Raw genomic sequence first — 16,984 nt, 5'->3', positions numbered from 1 at the left:
TGTTTCAGTTATGAAGTAAATGATTGATGCGCGTTGAGTTACGATATGTAATGCGTTAGTTAGTAAAATGTATGCTGTTTTTTGTGTGGTATTAAGTGTATAATTGGCCTCAACATGGACATGCATATTCGCCACATGAGGGAATTGGTGTGCATGCATTCGGTTAGAGGCAAGCATATTGATGCCTATTCTTGGCTTAGAAAATTGGCTAAGAGGAATATTAACTAATGTGTTGAGTTCGATTCATGATTTCGTACATATGCGACTTTGATGCCCAATGAGTATATATATTGGCTAAGTACCTTGAATTCCTCTTTTGATGCTCAAATGATTAAATTGAGTTGTGTGCACCTTGTGTTCGACTCGAGAATCGGACTCAGTACGGGTGTTACAATTTTATTGGTATCGAGCTATGGTTTAGTCGATTCTAGGACTACCGTAATGCGTTTGGGTCTAGCTATACATGCCATTTTATGTGATTATTTGATAGTGTGGTGATTTCGACGTTTGAATTTGTGTTTATTTATAGTAATGGATCCCGATCCTAACCGAGCGATAGTGATGATGTGGAGAGTGTGGCGCTGCTCCGACAAGGGACAAAGACCGGCGGACTCTCAACCTGTTACTAGCAATCCAAATGATGAGGCTAGGCAAGCTTTCTATAGCGTGATGAATGATTGGTTCAACCAATACATTCAAACTAACACTACTGTTCCACAACCTCCGTTCCGCTAATACAACCCCGCACCTACAATGCCTCCCATGAATCGACCAAATAAGGTCGAATAAGCCCCAGTTGATGTAATCCGAAAACATGGGGCTACTGAATTTAAAGCTACGGATAGCGACGATGCCGAGCAAGCTGAATTTTGGTTGGACAACACTATCCGAACTCGATGAGCTATCTTGTACACCCGATGAATGCCTAAAGTGTACTATCTCCTTGCTACGTGATTACGCCTACTATTGGTGGAGCACTCGACTTGTTGTGCCCCGAGAGCAAGTAACTTGGGAGTTTTTCCAAACCGAGTTTGGAAAAAGTATATCGATCGAGATTTGTTGATCAAAAGCGGAAGGAATTTCTTGAGCTTAAGCAAGGTTCTATGTCGCCATCGATTCGAGCGAAAATTTGTTAGACTTAGTGGATACGCCGGGAATGTATTTCGTCCGAGGCTACCATGTGTAAACGCTCGAGGATGGGCTGAATGAAGATATAAAATGTTCGTTGGCATTCTTGAAATACGAGAGTTCGTAGTACTTGTCGAGCGAGCTTGTAAAGTCAAGAGCTTAGAAAAGAAAAACAAAAGTTGATGTGGGAACTGGAGAGTTTAAGTAAAAGGTCCTCGGAAAGTCTCTTCTCTGGGCATCAAAGAAATTTAGAGATGATGTGGGCGGTCTAGAGGCACTTGAGCCTTTTAGACGAGATCGTGATCGACCCTTGTGGGTACACGAGGCACTTCGGTCGCCAGTGTTGGGAATGAACGTCGAGGCGAGCAGAGTGTCAACATTGTGGCAAATGGCATTCGAAGGCAGAGGTTCCGTGACCGCTCCTATAACAAGTGCGGATCGGTCGACCACTTTATTAAAGATTGCCCGAGGTTGCCTGAGAATGAATACAAATCAGAGTGGGAAACCGGGTGCTACCATTGCTCGAGGTAGACCATCCGGAAATACTGAGCAATGCTAGTGGTGGTCGAGAGGATCTAGAGATGCTACGACCAGATCCGCGGCTCGCTCCTGCTAGGGCTTATGCCATACGCCGACGTGAGGATGCTTCCTCGCCGGATGTTATTACCGGTACTTTCACTCTCTTTGATACTAATGTGATTGCTTTAATTGACCCCGGTTCTACACACTCTTATATATGCGAAACCTTAGCATCCAAGAAGACTTTACCTATTGAGTCTCTCGAGTTCGTAATTCGGTGTCAAATCCCTTGGGTCGTTACGTCTTTGGTCGACAAAGTGTGTAAGAAATGTCCCTAGTAATTCGAGATTCTGTTTTTCGGCGGACTTGATGCTGTTGCCGTTCGATGAACTTGATGTTATTCTTGGGTTGGATTGGTTGACCGTGCATGATGCGGTTGTGAATTGCAAAAGCAAGACTATTGATTTGAGGTGCACAAATAACGAGATGATCCGAGTTGAATCTACGGACTTAAAGGGGTTGCCAGCTGTAATATCATCAATGTTGGCCCGAAATATGTAAGAAAGGGTGTGAAGCATACCTTGCGTATGTACTTAATGATAAGGAGTTAGAAGTAAAACGAATCATGCGGTGGTTTGTGATTACGGATTTTTCAGAAGAATTACTGGGTTTGCCACTGTTCGGAGATAGAGTTTGGTATTGAGCTTGTACCAGGACCACACCGATTTCGATAGCTCCGTATCGTATGGCACCAACGGAATTAAAGGAGTTGAAAGCTCGGTTGCAAGAGTTGGTGGATAGAGGTTTTGCTCGCCTTGAGTTTTTCACCTTGGGTGCACGGTGTTGTTTGTGAAAAGAAGGACGGAACCATGAGGTTGTGCATCGACTATCGTCGACTTAACAAAGTGACAATAAAGAATAAATATCCGTTACCACGATCGATGATTTGTTCGATCAAGCTGAAGGAAGCCTCGGTGTTCTCAAAAATAGATTTGAGATCGGGCTATTATCGATTCATGAATCCGAGATCGGACATACCCAAACCGCCTTGAGAATGAGATATGGTCACTACGAGTTCTTAGTGATGCCGTTTGGGCTCACTAATGCCCCGCGGTATTTATGGATTTGATGAATCGGATCTTGGACCGTATTTGGATCGGTTCAGTAGTTGTGTTCATTGACGACATCTTGGTCTATTCAAGAGATGAGACCGAACATGTGGAGCACCGAGATTAGTGTTGCAAATATTACGGGATAAGCGGTTATATGCTAAGTTCGGCAAGTGTGAGTTACGGTTAAGAGAGGTTAGCTTCTTGGGTCATGTGGTATGCGATCGGGTATTCGAGTCGACCGAGTAAAATTTCAGCCATACTTAGCGAAAGCCTCCAGAAATATTCTCGAGGTTCGAGCTTTTGGGACTTGCATGTTACTACCGACGGTTTGTAAAAGGATTCTCGATGATAGCCACACCCATGACGTAAACCGCTTCGTAAAGATGTCAAGTTTGAATGGACGGAAAAGTGTCGAAAAGTTTCGATCAATTGAAAACTCATTTGACTAAGCTCCAATATTAGTGCAGCCCGAATCGGCAAAGAGTTTGTCATCTATAGTGACGCTCCCTACTTGGGTTAGGTTGCGTATTGATGCAAAAGGTCGAGTTGTGGCCTATCGTCGAGACAATTAAAGCCACATGAGAAAAATTATCCGACCCATGATCTCGAACTAGTCGCCATCGTATTCGCCTTAAAGATATGGCGACATTACTTATTTGGTGAGAAGTGCCATGTGTATTCGGATCACAAAAGTCTCAAATATTTGATGACTCAAAGAGACTTAAATCTGCGACAAAGACATTGGCTCGAGTTGTTAAAAGATTATGAGCTTGTCATTGATTATCACCGGGAAAGGCTAATGTGGTTGCGGACGCCTTAAGCCGGAAATCACTTTGCTTGCTTTTCTGACGATGAATGTACACTTGTCTATTCTACCCGACAATGTGTTAGTAGCGAATTAAAGGCCAAACCATCATTGATTCGTCAAATTCGTGAAGCTCGAGAAAGTCGACGATAAGTTGGTTGCAAGACGGGTGAATGTGTTAGAAGGTGGAATCGAGTTTCAAGTTGATGATGACGATTGTTTGAGGTTCGAAATCGTTTGTGTATTCTAAGAAATTCGAACTTATTTCGATAATTCGAATGAAGCCCATTGTAGCCGAATGGCAATCCACCCAGAAGTACGAAGATGTACAACGATTTGAAAGCGTCGGTTTTGGTGGCATGGTATGAAACGAGACATCTCGACTTTGTTTGAGATGTTTAATATGTCAACAAGTGAAAGCGGAACATCAAGTGCCTTGAGGATTACTTCACCGATTACGATACCCGAGTGGAAATGGGATCGAGTCACAATGGACTTTGTGTCCGATCGCCATTGTCGACAAGTAAAAGGATGCGATTTGGGTTGTTGTTGATAGATCGACTAAGTCGGCTCACTTTATCCCCGCACGCACGGACTCTTCATTGGATAAACTTGCTGAATTGTATGTTTCTCAGTTGTGAGATTACACGGGTACCTATTTCTATTGTATCGGATAGAGATCCGAGATTCACCTCGCGATTTTGGAAGAAATTGCAAGAAGCCTTGGGCACCAAGTTGCATTTAGCACCGCTTTTCACCCCCAAACCGATGGTCAATCCAAGCGGATAATTCAGATACTTGAGGATATGTTGAGATGTTGCATCCTCAAGTTCGTGGTTCATGGGAGCAGTATTTACCTTTGATTGAATTCGCCACAACAATAGTTTTCAATCAAGTATTAAAATGGCGCTTACGAGGCCTTGTACGAGCGTAAATGCCGTACACCATTGTTTTGGACCGAGCTCGATGAAAGCAAAATTTTGGAATGGATTTGATTAAAGATCTTGAACAGAAAGTAAAAGTAATCCGTGAAAGTCGAAGATAGCCTCCGATCGTCAGAAGTCGTACGCGGATCTGAAACGAAAAGACATTGAGTATCAGGTGGGAGATAAAGTGTTTCTTAAAGTTTCGCCTTGGAAAAAGATACTCAGATTTGGCCCTAAAGGCAAAGTGAGTCCGAGGTTCATCGTGCCATATGAGATATCTGAACGAGTCGGTCCAGTTGCGTATCGCTTGATTTTGCCTCCTGAACTTGAAAAGATTCACGACGTCTTTCATGTTTTGATGGTTCGACGTTATAGATCTGATCCATCGCACGTAATTAGTCCATCAGAGGTTGAAATTCGAGCCGATATGAGTTATGAAGAAGAACTGATTCGTATCCTAGCACGTGAAGTGAAAGAGTTGCGAAACAAAAGGGTTCCACTAGTGAAAGTGTTATGGCTCAAACACGGGATAGAAGAAGCTACTTGGGAACCCGAGAACTCTATGAAAGAGCGTTACCCAAACCTATTTACCGGTAAGATTTTTGGGGAAGAAAATTTCTTAAGTGGGGGAGAGTTGTGACAGCCCAAAATTGACCCTAGTCGGGAAGTGGTTTCGGGACCGCTAAACCGAGTCACCGAAATGTTTAAACGTAATATTTATTGTCTAGAATATGTAATTATGAATGTGTGAAAATTTCAAGCTTCGATTTAGTCGATTGCATGTGAATTCAGCTATTAGGACTTGAGTGACACTTTTGAAATGTGATAGGCTAATCTATAAGGACCTAATAGTGCATGTAATCGAAAGGAGGACTTGCATGTCAAATTTCCCCTTAATAGCTAGTGCCCGCCATGACAAGGAAATATGGGCAAGACATGTCATGAAACATGTTTTGTAAGTGCATTATGTAAGGAGAAATAAAATAAGATGCATGGGTAATAAAAAATAAAAAAAATTGTGTGTGAAGGCTCTCCCCCTCCCCATTGCCGTGAGTAGAGGAAAAGAGAAGAAAAAAATTGTTGTTCATCTTTTTTTCATTTTCTTTGAGCTGAAATTCTAAGGAAGAAGGAAGGGGTTCTTGCTTCATGCTTGGTTTGGAGGGGGATTAGGAGGAAGTTTGGCCATACTTGTGTCAAGATTAAGGTAAGGTTGATGTTGTGCCATGAGACTCATGCATGTTTTTTTGTTAGCTTGAGTTCTAATTAACCCATGGTTCAAATCCTTGCTATGTCATGGGGAGGATATTCAGCCAAGGTGGATTTTGTGTTAATGCCTTTGCATGCTAAATATGAAGCTTGCTAATGATGCATGTGAAGGTGGATTGATGGCTCTTGGACTTTATTTTTAGCATTTTTGAGTGAGGTATTAAGTTCTTTGTTCAACCATGACCAAAATTTTAGTGTAGTGATGTATTCGCCATAGTACATCCATAAGTATGATTTATGCTCATTGCATGATAAGTAAGATTTGTGTTTTGGATTTATGCTCATGTTTAGTATAATCAACTTGAGATTGGCTCTTGCACATATGTATACATATATGTTCGCACATGATGCATTAGTATGATATATATATATACTATCTCAAGGTATATATTTACATATGATGATGTTTTGGTTATGAAGTAAATGATTGATGCGTTGAGTTACGATATGTAATCGTTAGTTAGTAAAATGTATGCTGTTTTTTTTGTGTGGTATTAAGTGTATAATTGGCCTCAACATGGACATGCATATTCGCCACATGAGGGAATTGGTGTGCATGCATTCGGTTAGAGGCAAGCATATTGATGCCTATTCTTGGCTTAGAAAATTCGCTAAGAGGAATATTAACTAATGTGTTGAGTTCGATTCATGATTTCGTACATATGCGACTTTGATGCCCAATGAGTATATATATTGGCTAAGTACCTTGAATTCCTCTTTCGATGCTCAAATGATTAAATCAATTTATTTGTCAAATTAAGCTCAAGAGCAAAGGGGAGCTAAATCCGATAAAAGGAAGGAAAAAGTAGTCGAGTAGCCGTCGAAACCGCTCGACAACATCCAAGGTAAGTCTTCGAGTAATGACCCTACTTGAATTATATTGAAATCATGCTCCTTGTGTGTGGCTATTGAGCCGAAATTGTAAAGGTTTGATAAATATTTTGTGTTTGAGCCTTAGTAACGAAAATGAAATATGGATGTGTCGTGATTATTGATATATGTGTACATGAGCATTTGAATGATACCCGGGCTAAGTCCCGAAGGCATTTATGCTAGTGATTATATCCGGATAAGACCAAGGCATTCGTATGAAGTTGTTATATCCGGGCTAAGACCAAGGCAATTGTGCAAGTTACCAAATCCGGGTTAAGACCAAGGCAATTGTGCTTGTGTTATATCCGGTTAAATCCGAAGGTACGTGATTCGAAATGAACAATCTTGCTGTAAAAATTTCAGTTTATACACTTGTGAAAATTTCAGCAATGAGGTATGTTAAATGCGTGCTTGAATTAGTTGAGTCCTTACAAGTAAGTATTATTTCGGTTGATAAACGAGCTACCGCCTTTAGCTAAGTTGTTCTTTTGTGTATAAACATAAGGGTCGGTAATGTGAAGTAAGTATGATTATGAGAATGTGTTAATAAAGTGATTCATGTAGTTATGTAAATGTAATACTTTAGTCAAAGCTGATTTCATTACTTGAGACTTACTAAGCATTAAAATGCTTACCCGTTGCTTTGGCTCTCTGTTTTATAGATTTTGCTCGTTAGCTATCGTATTCGGGATCATCGAAGTCGAAGTCATCCACACTATCAAAGCCCCATTTTGGTACAATTTTGGTTGAACTTTGAAATGGCATGTATAGGACTACCCTTTTGTTGTAGGTCATGTACCTTTCGGTTTTGTGTAAACTTGAATAGCCATGCGAAAATGGCTTATATCGTTTTAGCATAGTACTATAATCGTTTGTATGTTGATCATTATGAGGTATGGAATTGTTTTGAACGATTAGCCATTGGAATGGTTAATCATGATCACACTTTGTGCTATGTATGCAAAAGGGCCAATGGAATCATGGAAATTATGAAATAGGTAAAGTCTACCTTAAAGGCGGATCTTTGTCGTGAGCAGTGGTGTGGATGTGAAAAATCACTAAAAATATCAGGAATGGAATAAATTAGTGAATAAATTATTTAAATTAACCTTGATGAATGTATTTTCATATGGAAGAAACGAAACGGTCATATGAGTTGTATGTTAAGAGATATCTAGGTTTTCGTGAGACAGGGCCGGAACGGTTTCTGGATCCCCTGTTTCGACTTTGGAAATTTATTGTAAATTAACCAGGGATAATTAGGAGTCATGCCATATATTTATAGATTCCTCTTTGAGTCTAGTTTCTATAGAAACAAACGGAATCAGTATTGAAGCCCTGTACAGAGAGATATTCAAGTTGTAACGCGCGAAAGTCAGTGTAGTCGACCCTTGTCACATGGGAGACTTTAACTAATAAAATGTACTAATTGGCCTGACCAAAAATTCTAGAAAAAAATATGTAGATGGAAATATGAGTCTAATTTCGGGGAAAAATTACGAAACTGATTTTCGAGCTTTGAAACTCAAGATATGATTTTTAAAGTGACAGTGATGCAGTAACCAACTTCTCTGGAAATTTTTAATGGATGTGAAAATGATTAAATTGAGTTGTGTGCACCTTGTGTTCGACTCGATAACGGACTCGCAGTGCGGGTGTTACATGTGATGTAAACGCTCAAGATGGACTGAATGATGATATAAAGCTGTATGTTGGCATCTTGGAAATCGAGAATTTGTAGTACTTGTTGAGCGAGCTTGCAAGGCCGAGGAGCTCAATATGGAGAAAAGAAAAGTGAGGTGGGAGCAAGGAGTTTCAGAAGAGGTCTTGGGAAGCCCTTCCCACGATCATCGAAGAAATTTAGAGATGGCTTGGGCGGTCTAGGGACACTTCGGGTTTTCTAAACGAGATCGCGATCGACCCCTGTGAGCACACGAGTCACTTGATCGCCGGTGTTGGAAATGACCGTCGAGACAGAGTGGAATGCCAGTATTGTGGAAAATGGCACTCGGGGAGTTGTAGGTTCCATGACCGCTCTGTTACAAGTCTTGGTCACCGACCACTTTATCAAAGATTGCCCGAGATTGTGCGAGCAGAATGTAAATCAGTGGGAAACCGGTGCTACCACCGCTCGGGTAGACCATCTAGGAATACGGGCAATGCTAGCGGCGGTCAGAGAGGATCTAGAGATGCTACGACCAGATCCGAGGCTCGCGCTCCTGCTAGGGCTTATGCTATACGCGCATGCGAGGATGCTTCCTCGCCGGATGTTATTGGGTACTTTCACTCTCTTTAATACTAATGTGATTGCTTTGATTGACCCGGTTCTACTCATTCTTATATATGCGAAACCTTAGCATCCGGTAAGACTTTACCTATTGAGTCTCATCGAGTTCATAATTGGTGTCAAATCCTTGGGTCTTTACGTGCTTGTCGACAAAGTGTGTAAGAAATGTCCCTAGTAATTGAGGTTCTGCTTTTCCATGGACTTGATGCTTTTGCCGTTTGATGAATTTGATGTTATTCTTGGTTTGGATTGGTTGACCGTGCATGATGCGGTTGTGAATTGCAAAAGCAAGACTATGGATTTGAGGTGCACAAATAACGAGATGATCCGAGTTGAGTCTACGGACTTAAAGGGGTTGCCAGCTGTAATATCATCAATGTTGGCCCAGAAATATGTAAGAAAGGGGTGCGAAGCATACCTTGCGTATGTACTTGATGATAAGGAGTTAGAAATAAAACCCGAATCTGTGCTGGTGGTTTGTGAATACCCGGATGTTTTTCCCGAAGAATTACCGGGTTTGCCACCTGTTCGGGAGATAGAGTTTGGTATTGAGCTTGTACACGGACTACGCCGATTTCGATAGCTCCGTGATCGTATGGCACCAACCGAGTTAAAAGAGTTGAAAGCTTCGTTGCAAGAATTGACGGATAGAGGTTTCGCTCGACCAAGTTTCTCACCTTGGGTGCACCAAGATTGTTTGTGAAAAGAAGGACGGAACCATGAGGTTGTGCATTAACTATCGTCAGCTGAATAAAGTGACGATAAAGAATAAATATCCGTTACCGCGTATTGATGATTTGTTTGATCAACTAAAGGGAGACTCAATGTTTTCAAAGATAGATTTGAGATCGGGTTATTATCAGTTGCGGATTCGAGATTCGAATGTACCTAAGACTGCTTTCAGAATGAGGTACGGTCACTACGAGTTCTTAGCGATGCCGTTTGGGCTCACTAATGCCCCTGCGGTATTTACGGATTTGATGAATTGGATCTTCAGACAGTATTTGGACCGATTCGTAGTTGTGTTCATTGATGACATCTTGGTCTATTCAAGAGATGAGACCGAACATGCTGAGCACCTGAGATTAGTGTTGCAAATTTTGCGGGATAAGCAGTTATATGCTTAGTTCAGTAAGTGTGAGTTCTGGTTAAGAGAGGTTAGCTTCTTGGGTCATGTGGTATCCGTATCGGGTATTCGAGTCGACCGAGCAAAATTTCAGCCATACTTAACTGGAAGCCTCAGAAATATTACCGAGGTTCGGAGCTTTTGGGACTTACCGGTTACTACAGACGGTTTGTAAAGGTTTCTTGATGATGACCACACCCATGACGGCTACTTCAAAAGATGTTAAGTTCGAATGGACGGAAAAATGTCGAAAAGTTTTGATCAACTGAAAACTTATTTGTAAGCTCCAATTTTAGTGCAGCCCGAATCGGACAAAGAGTTTGTCATCTATAGTGACGCCTCCCTACTTGGGTTAGGTTGCGTATTGATGCAAGAAGGTCGAGTTGTGGCCTATCGTCGAGACAATTAAAGCCACATGAGAAAAATTATCCGACCCATGATCTTGAATTAGCTGCCATCGTATTCGCCTTGAAAATATGGCGACATTACTTATTTGGTGAGAAGTGCCATGTATTTTCGGATAAAAAAAGTCTCAAATATTTGATGACTCAAAGAGACTTGAATCTGCAACAAAGGCGTTGGCTTGAGTTGTTGAAAGATTATGAGCTGGTCATTGATTATCACCCGGGAAACGCTAATGTGGTTGCGGATGCCTTAAGTCGTAAATCACTGTTTGCTTTACGAGTGATGAATGTACACTTGTCTGTTCTACCCGACAATGTGTTAGTAGCTGAATTAAAGGCCAAACCATTATTGATTTATCAAATTCGTGAAGCTCAGAAAGTCGACGATGAATTGGTTGCAAAATGGGCTGAATATGTTCCAAATATGGAATCCGAATTTCAAATTGATGATGACGATTGTTTGAGGTTCAGGAATCGTTTGTGTGTTCCAAGAAATTCAGAACTCATTTCGATGATTCTGAACGAAGCTCATTGTAGCCGAATGTCAATTCACCCGGGGAGTACGAAAATGTACAACGATCTGAGACGTCAGTTTTGGTGGCATGGTATGAAACGAGACATTTCCGATTTTGTTTCGAAGTGTTTAATATGTTAGCAAGTGAAGGCGAAACATCAAGTGCCTATGGGTTTACTTCAACCGATCATGATACCTGAATGGAAATGGGATCGAGTCACGATGGATTTTGTATCTGGGTTGCCAGTGTCGGCAAGTAAGAAGGATACGATTTGGGTTGTTGTCAATAGACTGACTAAGTCGGCTCATTTTATCCCCGTACGTACGGATTTTTCATTAAATAAACTAGCTGAATTATATGTTTCTCAGAATGTGAGATTACACGGGGTACCGATTTCTATTGTGTCGGATAGAGATCCGAGATTTACCTCACGATTTTGGAAGAAATTGCAAGAAGCTTTGGGTACCAAGTTGCATTTTAGCACCGCTTTTCACCCCCAAACTGATGGTCAATCCGAGCGGATAATTCAAATACTCGAGGATATGTTGAGATGCTGCATCCTTGAGTTTAGTGGTTCATGGGAACGATATTTACCTTTGATTGAATTCGCCTACAATAATAGTTTTCAATCAAGCATTAAGATGGCACCTTACGAGGCCTTGTACGGGCGTAAATGCCGTACACCATTGTTTTGGACCGAACTCGGTGAAGGTAAAATTTTCGGAGTTGATTTGATTAAAGATGCTGAACGGAAAGTAAAAGTAATCCATAAAAGTCTGAAGGCAGCCACAGATGGCCAGAAGTCATACGCGGATCTGAAACGAAAAGACATTGAGTATCAGGTGGGAGACAAAGTGTTTCTTAAAGTTTCACCTTGGAGAAAGATACTCCGATTTGGCCGTAAGGGCAAACTGAGTCCGAGATTCATCGGGCCATATGAGATATCTGAACGAGTCGGTCCAGTTGCGTATCGTTTGATTTTGCCCCCTGAACTTGAAAAGATTCACGACGTCTTTCATGTTTCGATGCTTCGACGTTATAGATCTGATCCGTCGCACGTAATTAGTCCATCAGAGGTTGAAATTCAAGCCAATATGAGTTATGAAGAAGAACCGATTCGTATCCTAGCACGTGAAGTGAAAGTGTTGCGAAACAAAAGGGTTCTGCTAGTGAAAGTGTTATGGCTCAAACACGGGATAGAAGAAGCTACTTGGGAACCCGAGAACTCTATGAAAGAGCGATACCCAGACCTATTTACCGGTAAGATTTTCGGGGACGAAAATTTCTTAAGTGGGGGAGAGTTGTGACAGCCCTAAATTGACCCTAGTCGAAAAGTGGTTTCGGGACCACTAAACTGAGTCATAAAAATAATTAGCCGTCATAGTTGATGCTCATTATATGTACATATGCATGTCTGAAAATTTCATGTTTGAATTTTGTTATTTGTAAGTGAATTTTATCAAATAGGACTTATGTGAGAAGATTTAGAAATGTGCTAGGCAAATGTAAAGTGGCCTGTTAATGCATGTTGTGAAAATGATGGGCTTGCATGTCAAATTTCCCTAAATTAAAGCCTAGTGGCCGGCCATGACAAAGGGTGATGGGCAAAACATGTCATAAAACATGTTGTGTAAATGGGTAATAAAGAAATGGAAAAAGGAAAGAAGGTGTGTGATCCCCCCCCATTGCCGTGAGTTGAGGGAAAGGAAACAAAAAAAAAAGTGTGTTCATCCTTTTCATTTCTTTTGGCCAAAAATTCTAAGGAAGAAAGAAGGAGTTCTTGCTCCATGTTTGGTTTAGAAGAGGATTAGGAGGAGGTTCGGCCATACTTGTATCAAGATTAAGGTATGTTTGATGTTGTGCCATGAGATTCATGCATGTTTTTTTTTAGTTGCTAGCTTGATGTTCTTATTAGCCCATGGTTCAAATCCTTGCTATGTCATGAGGATGGTATTCAGCCAAGGTGGATTTTGTGTTGATATCATTGCATGCTAAATGTGAAGCTTGTTAATGATGCATGTGATGGTGGATTGATAACTCTTGAATCTCCTTTTTAGCATCCTTGAGTGAGACATTAAGTTCCTTGTTCAACCATGACCAAAATTGAAATGGTAAGGTGTTGTGATGCATTCGGCCATGGTAGGATATAGAAGAGAAATAAGGTTGTTGTTAGATGAAGTAGAGTCTAACAAATGAGCTCGTATGTGCATTAGTTGCTAGATGGAGAAGAATCGGCTAGCAAGTTGTGTGCTAAGGCCGAATGTAATTTGGTATATTATGGGTAATGCATGTGTTGAATTAGTGTAAAGGGAGAGGATGCTTTAATAGTGTATATATGTGTATTAGCCAAGTTTTGAACTTGAAACAAATGGTGTTTAGTCAACACAAGTGACCATACTTGTAGAATGTATTAATTGTTGCAATCACCTTAGCATAGATGTGTATGTTCGGCCATTGGTAGCCTATTGATGGCTTTAGCTTGACTTAGAAAATTCGCTAAGGGAAATATTAGCTAGTATGTTGAATTCGATTCGTGATTTAGTACATATGTGACTCTAATGTCTAATGTATATATGGGCTAAGTACCTTGAGCTTCTCTTTTGATGTTCGAATGAATTGTATTAAATTGTTGATGTGATTAAAAATGCGTATGATCATTGTGTATTTGAGCTAAAAGGTGGCCATATGACCTATCAAACTCCTTGTCATATTCGGCCATAAGCTAGCAAAATGAGACTTTGATAAGTTAAATTTGTTTGAATTAGCTCAAGAGCTTAGGGGACCACAGTTGGATAAGGGAAAGGAAAAAGTGATCGAATAGCCGTTGAAGCCGTTCGACAACATCCGAGGTAAGTTTTCGAGTAATGGAACTTAAATTATGATTCGGTTAGATTATGTTTTAAGTAAATCAAAATCATGCTCTTGTATGTGGCTATTGAGCCGAAATTGTAAATGCGATAAGTGTCTTGTGTTTGAGCTTTGGTAATGAAAATGAAATATGAATGTGTCATGATTTATTGATATATGAGCATGGTTACTCGAATGATATCCGGGCTAAGTCCCGAAGGCTTTTGTGATAAGCGACTACATTCGGACTAAGATCCGAAGGCATTTGTGCTAGTAACTATATCCGGGCTAAGTCTCGAAGGCATTTATGCTAGTGACTATATCCGGGTTAAGTCCCGAAGGCATTTGTGCGAGTTACTATAACCGGGCTATGTCCCGAAGGCATTTGAACGAGTAGCTATATCCGGTTAAACTCCGAAGGTACGTGATTCGGGAATGAATGAACTTGCTATAAAAATTTCAGTTAATACGCTTGTGAAATCCCAATAATGAGGTATGTTTCGTATGTGCTTTGAATTAGTTGAGCCCTTACAAATAAGTATTCGCTCAGTTGATAAATGAGCTACCGGCCTTTGGCTAAGTTGATCTTGTGTATGAATATAAGGGTTGGTAATGTGAAGTAAGTATGATATTGAGAATTTGTGCATATGAAATTATATGTTTAGCTACATAAATGTTATACTTTGGTTGTGTCTAAATTCATGACTCACAACTTACTAAGCATAAATTGCTTACTCCGTTTCTTTGTTTCTCTGTTTTATAGATTTTAGCTCGTCAGCTATCGGACTCGGGATTTTTGGAAGTCAAAGTCTCCCACACTATCAAAGCCCCCTTTTGGTACAATTTTGGTTGAACTTTGAAATGGCATGTATAGGACTACCCTTTTTGTTGTTGGTCATGTACCCATGGATTTTGTGTAAATTTGGATAGCCATGCGAAAATGGCTTATATACGTTTTAGCATAGTACTATAATCATTTTGTATGTTGATCATTAAGAGGTATGGAAATGTTTGGAAACGATTAGCCATTGGAATGGTTAATCATGATCATACTTTGTGCTATGTATGCAAAAAGGGCTAATTGAATCATGGAAATTATGAAATAGGTAAAGTCTACCTCAAAGGCGATCTTGACAGCAGCAGTGATGTGGATGTGAAAATCATTAAAAATAGTAGGAATGGAATTAAATAGTGAATAAATTATGTAAATGAACCTTGATGAATCTACTTTCATATGGAAGAGAAGAAACGGTCATATGAGTTGTATGTTAAGAGATATTTAGGTTTTCGTGAAACAGGGCCAGAACAGTTTCTGGATTCCCTGTTCCGACTTTGGAAATTCATTATAAATTAACCAGAGATACTTAGGAGTCATTCCATATATGTATAGATTCCTATTTCAGTCTAGTTTCTATAGAAAGAAATAGCATCAGTATTGAAGCCCTGTACAGGGAGATATCCAAGTCGTAATACGCGAAGGTCAGTGTAGTCGATCCCTGTAACATGGGAGACTTTAACTAATAAACTGTACTAATTGGATCGACCAAAAATTCTATAAAAAATATGTAGATGGACATATGAGTCTAGTTTCAGGGAAAAATCACAAAACTGATTTTCGAGTTGTGGAACTCAAGATATGATTTTTAAGGCGACAGTGATGCAATAAACAACTTGTGCGAAATTTTAAATGGACTGTGAAAATAATTAAGTCTGTATGCACCTTGTGTTCGACTCCGGTAACGGACTCGGGTACGGGGTGTTACAAAATTTATGTTATGAGGGATTTAAAACTGGATTCGTAATCCCAACGCAAGATTGAGGTTCACAGGGGTGTATATTTAAAATGGTCAATAGCATGACTTGACGGTAAATGGAATACCCATCGAGATTTTTGAGAAATTCAATGGGACTATAATAAGACACGATAATGGGAATGTTTGAATTGATGAGCTCACCAAGATTAATGCTATATTGCTTGAGGGAAACTAACTTGATGATTGAGTGTATGTGATATGGAAGTTATACTATGCATGTTTGGCATGAATATCTTTTATGGTTGTATGCAAAATAACCGGTAAGTTTACCTTCCAGCTATCTGAACCTTTTAAGCATGTTAATGCTTACGCCTTTCCTTTCCCTGTTTTACAGAGCACATAGACTTGTAAAGATTGGAAGACGATTGGAGTATTGTCAACACTATCATCTTATCTTACTTTGGTATATAGATACCTTTACTTTGTTTCAATGGCATGTATAGTTTTTTTGGTTATTTTGTTATATGTGTCATTAGTTAGCCAATGTAAGGGCTTGAATGATATACCTATTCATTTTGTATATGGCCATAAGACATGGCTCATTTTGATGTAGGTTGTAACTTACTAATTGTGCATGTTGGTTTTACATTTAGAGATATCAGAGCTACGGTTTAGTCGATTCTCAGACTAACGTAGCATGTAATGAGTTTAGCTATACATGCCATTATACAAATTTTGATATTGTGATATCTCCTAACTTTTTAATTGTATTTGAATATAGTAAATATCTTCCAATCAAGCCCAAGATGAGTCCGAGGGAGCCGAGAGCCATGCTCCAGCTTCCGTTCAGTGAGCTACTGCTAGTAGTAGTAGACGGCCTATGTCTGAAGGCCGAGAAGAGGCAAGAGCTGCCTTCTTCGAAATGATGGATGAATGGTTTGAGGATTACTTGAGAAATAACCCCAATATGCCACGACCTCATCCGCCCCTGCTTGGCTTGAAGGAAAAGTGCCACAAGGTATGGCACCTGTGAGAATTGGTATAGCCCTAGTGGACAAACTTAGAAACTATGGGGCTGAAGAGTTTAAAGTTAAGGTTGATGATGATGCCGAACGAGCCAATCTCTGGCTTGAGAACACTACTCGAGTTTTGGACGCGTTGTCATTTACACCTGAGAAGTGTTTAAAGTGTGCTGTATCTCTTCTAAAAGATATTGCTTATCACTAGTGGAAGACTGTATCTTCAGTGGTACCGAGGGAAGATATTACATGGGAGTTCTTTCAAGCCGAGTTTAAAAAGAAATACATCAGTCAAAGATTTTTAGACTCAAAGTGAAAAGAATTCCTGGAACTCAGGCAGGGAAATAAGACTACTCAGGCAGGGAAATAAGACTATGTCAGAATATGAGAGGGAATTTGTAAG

Source organism: Gossypium arboreum, chromosome 10, assembly GCF_025698485.1.
Source record: "Gossypium arboreum isolate Shixiya-1 chromosome 10, ASM2569848v2, whole genome shotgun sequence".
NCBI classification, from domain to species: Eukaryota; Viridiplantae; Streptophyta; class Magnoliopsida; order Malvales; family Malvaceae; genus Gossypium; species Gossypium arboreum.
The sequence above is the reverse complement of the archived record's forward strand: the minus strand, read 5'-3'. Positions refer to the sequence as shown.